Here is a 4,525-nt window from a genome sequence, read left to right as displayed (position 1 = left end):
GCTAAATAATTATTTTTTCTTTTTCTTCAAAAAAAAAAAAAAAAATTAAAACACAACCAATCAACAAAATATTATTATGGTTTCTTGAAAAAGAAAAAAAAAAAAGAGGAAAAATATGATAAAATTAAGAAAATATTATTTGGTACAATTTTTTCTTCGCCTTTGCCGACTTCTAATTTCTTAATTTTCTTTTACTAATAATATAAATAATATATATATTAGAAAAAAAAAAACAACCTTCTCTTTTTTCACTCACTTTTCTTATCTTTGCCTTTTACGCCCTTTCCTCTCTCTCTCTCTCCTCTCTCTGTTTCTCTCTGCTCCGGCAAAACCCTAAAGTGCCGGTTACACTCACCCGAGTAAGTTTTCTCTCTCCTCTTGTCTCTCTCTCTCTCTCTCTCTCTAAATATATGGGTCCTTGTGTTCTCTTTGACCATCACTGACATTTATATATAAACATACCCTTTCTATATCCATTTGTGCTTTATGCTTCCTTTATTTGTATTTACCTTTATTTTTTTTTAAGATTTTTTGTTGGCTTCTGATGTGTCGAGATTCTGGACTATTTTGGTTGTGTAATCGAATGATGGGAATTTGAAATCTAAAATTTGGATCGTTTTTAGGGTTTATTGTGCAAATCCATGTTTAGCGGTTTAATTTATGTTTATCGTTGATTTTGCTTTCGCGCTATGTTTGATTATGGAAGGAGTTGGGATTTTAGTTAGTAGAAGCCCTAATTTTTAGTTTTTGATGAAGAGTTTGGTGTTAAAATCCACCCGTTTGGGTGTTGCTGGAGTTGATTTGTAATTCTCACTGTTGCGTTTGGAAGATGGTTTACTGTTTGATTACCTTTGTTTTTCTTGTAGGAGTTTAATTGCAGACTGCAGGTCAATCTTTGTATTTTGTAGGAATATCTAACTGATGCTATTTTTATGCCATCCATTTTGTTTCCTAGATCTTTTATTTCTTGGGTGATTCAAGTCCCTGTTTTTTTTTTTTTCCTTCCCTTTTGTAATCTTAATTTTTGTGTTTTTAATGTTTGTCTTCGTCTCGTATTTCCACGAGGTTAATGACTATTTCAAGCTCTCACTCGTTGATATGTTTATAACTTAGGTGTTTCTTGAATCTAACTTGTGATCTCTGCTTGTTGTGTTTACTCATTAGTTCTAATGGACGGCGATGCGTTGAACATGCGTAATTGGGGTTACTATGAACCGTCTGGGAAAGCACAGCTTCGCCTGCAGCTCATGTCTACAATTTTTGAGCAAGATATGAAGCATTTTCTGCCTGGACGCAACCCTTCTGCTATGATTAACATGAATGGTGTGTTTCATTCACGGGGGTCTGGTGTTTCTGAACCATCAGTACCAACAAACTGGGTCAGGGATGGATGGATAAATCACAATAGAGACAAGCTTCTCAACATGTTACCTCCCAATCCAAGTTATTCCACTCATGCAGAAACTTCGGCTGCGCAACCTGTGCAAATGTTGCAAGCACATGACACATCGATAGATGAAATGGTTGGTAGGATTGATGAACCATCTGAGAAGAAGGAATCTAAACAACTGAAGAAACGACAGAATGGAGGTGCTCCAAAAGTTCCAAAACCAAAGAAGCCTCGTAAGGCAAAAAATAATGATCCTTCAGTTCAGCAAGTGAAGGCACCGAAAAAGAAGATGGATCTTGTTATAAACGGGCTGGATATGGACATTTCTGGTATCCCAATTCCTATATGCTCTTGCACTGGAACTCCTCATCAGTGTTATAGATGGGGCTATGGTGGCTGGCAATCAGCTTGTTGTACCACAACTTTGTCTGTACATCCTTTGCCGATGAGTGAGAAGCGGCGAGGTGCAAGAATTGCTGGGCGAAAAATGAGTCTAGGTGCTTTTAAGAAGGTTTTGGAGAAACTAGCAGGTCAAGGTTATAACTTCTCTAACCCAATTGATTTAAGAAGCCATTGGGCAAGGCATGGGACCAATAAGTTCGTCACTATCAAGTAGACTAGCAGGGTATGATGCTAGAGGGCTGAGTTTGTTTTAGATGTATATATCTGTGACTGACCTTTTGCAACAATCTCGGGGTAGCTATAGCTGGTAACTTTTGTTCTTTATAGTTCATGGGTTTATGAAATTTCGAAATCTGCATCTTCTTCAATCCTGATTCCTTTTGTAATAGTTCGTGATTTATTGGATTGTTTCTTAATGCCATTTTCTTTCCATGTTTGTCTTGGATCAGTTATCTACTTATCATTTAACTTGTTCATTGCCGTGTACTCCTTCAAAATTGAGTATAGAATGTAGAATAGCACCAAAGTGAATGATATGGTGGTAGTATTTAGTTGAAGGTCAACTGGTTTGGCATTCTGCATTCTCTTTTATTTTGCTCAATGTAAATGGATGATCTAGCCATCTGTTACAGACAGAACTAACAGTTTGCCCTATGAATTTATTCAATATTTCTTCTCTGTCAACCTTTTCCTTTTTACAGAAAGTCATATAAGACTTGAATATCATGGTAATCGTGATTTTAATCAGCCTATCCAGGGACATGGCATCTGAGATGGCCGCTCATGTATATTTTGTTATAAATTCTCTTTTGTAATAACATGTTCATCTGCTAAAGTTTTTAGCTGAAGACATTAACTCGTAAGCAATTGGGAATTACAACCCTCAATTGCTCTCTCTCAACTGATAGAGAAAAAGAATGGTACCAACGTTTATTCAATAGAATTTCTTGATAGGATTATTTAGATTTTGACATGTTTATGTTGGTGTAATGCTTATTAGTAGTTGATATTGCATAACTCTTTATGGAATTTCTTCTAGTTTGTATTGAAGTCTTGCAGAGTATTATCAACAGGCTGTCTTATTCTCAGACATTCCCTGGTAATAGGACCATGGGTCTCATTTTTGTCCATGCATTTGATTCACCCCTATGACACCAGGAAACTTTGTCTCTGAAGTTAGAAGGCATAATTGGAATTTCTTTTTCAAGTTTTTGGTTACGTTTAGCTGTTGTTCATGGGTTTTGTTCTTTTACAGAGAGACATTTGTATAAAATAGCAACTGATTCCTTTCTGTTGATTATAGAAGTGAGATATTCTGGAAACTGCCTTAGCATTGATATTCAATCTAGAGTTGATTGATGAAATATAGATTATGCTTGAAGGTGAAAGATTACAGGAGGATTAGAGAGTTCACAAAGTAAATGATTGCAAGGGTTATGCTTACTTCATACTGCCAGTAGTTAGAATACTCTGTTATATGAGATGGAAAGAACTAGGTTTCTGTAGGTATTCTAAATACGTTTGAAGTTAACCATAGTCTAATTTGAGATCCCACGTTTGATGGAAAGGGGAACGAAACATTATTTATAAGGGTGTGGAAACCTCTCCCTTAGAGAAAAATTCAAAGCGGACAATATCTGATAGCAGTGAAATTAGACTGTTACAAATAGTATTAGAGTCAGATATCGGGTGGTGTACTAATAAGGACGTTGGGCTCCCAAGAGGGTGGATTGTGAGATCCCACCTTGGAAAAGGGAACGAAATATTCTTTATAAGGGTAACCTCTCCCTAACATATGCGTTTTAAAATCTTGAAGGGAAGTCCATAAAGGAAAACTCAAAGAGAACAATATCGGCTAGCAGTGGGCTTCGGCTTGAGCTGTTACATCTAAAGGCTTGACTTGTACTTTAGGTTGCAAGTTCATGGAAACTGTTGGAGATCAAATATTATTTGAGATCAAGTAGTTATCTAGTGCACAAGTTAGTCTAAATAACACTGAAAGTCAGGAAGGGAAAGGGAAGTCTAAAGGGTTGTTTGATGGCCTCCCATGCACGCACGATAGTTTTGGTTGAACTATGTTGAATGTACAAGAAGTTATTGAGACAATTATGCACACCTAGGACGCATATGTTTTTGCTGAAATCTTATTCTAAATACCTACAAACAGTTTTTGAAAGTAATTTCCTCTAAGAATAATGAGTTTTCTGAACTTTGAATCTCATGATTTAAACCGAAAGAAGTCATTTGAAAGCAGAACATATGTAAAATAATGTTAATGGAGAATGGGGAGAAGCTTTAGTTGAATAATTGATCTCGTAAGGTATTTGAAAATGTAGACTTTTGATTGTTTTACTTGGAATTCTATGGTTTGGAAATGATATTAGTAGAGAAGAGCAATTATTTATGATTTAATAATTGAAATTGCATCACTAAACATTCCAATTAATTTGAAGGGAAAGAATAAGAAGAAATAAAAGGATTAATTATGGTGTGTCTCATGTGATTAATTGATCTCAAACATAAAAAGTATGGAAGATAATGGATTTTGCTTTTCAATTTGGTTTTATTTTTATTTTTATTTTTATTTTTATTTTTATTTTTATTTGGGGGATAAATAAATAAATTTATAAACTTGGTTTGGTTACCCTTTCCCTCTCACCTTATTTTTAAAGCGACAACTACTTCTTTGATAGATACCCATTTTTAGCTCTCTCTCTCTCTCTCTCTCTCTCT

At 35.1% G+C, this 4,525-nt stretch overlaps 1 pseudogene across 2 annotated transcripts; it reads left to right on the top strand.

Moving 5' to 3' along the window:
• The first annotated feature begins 225 nt into the window (after positions 1 to 225).
• Positions 226 to 2,234, top strand: LOC111779944 (protein BASIC PENTACYSTEINE2 pseudogene; annotated as a pseudogene). 2 transcript variants are annotated; one of them, XR_015423203.1, is made up of 2 exons: positions 226 to 359; positions 1,165 to 2,234. The product of XR_015423203.1 is annotated as a protein BASIC PENTACYSTEINE2 pseudogene, transcript variant X1 (transcript). The 2 variants fall into 2 exon arrangements; XR_015423204.1 differs by lacking the exon at positions 226 to 359 and adding an exon at positions 394 to 904.
• Positions 2,235 to 4,525: the final 2,291 nt, after the last annotated feature.

The sequence above is a fragment of the Cucurbita pepo genome, chromosome 1, assembly GCF_057944985.1.
Source record: "Cucurbita pepo subsp. pepo isolate OVF chromosome 1, ASM5794498v1, whole genome shotgun sequence".
NCBI classification, from domain to species: Eukaryota; Viridiplantae; Streptophyta; class Magnoliopsida; order Cucurbitales; family Cucurbitaceae; genus Cucurbita; species Cucurbita pepo.
Note: the sequence above shows the minus strand (reverse complement) of the source record. Positions and strands in the feature narration are given on the sequence as shown.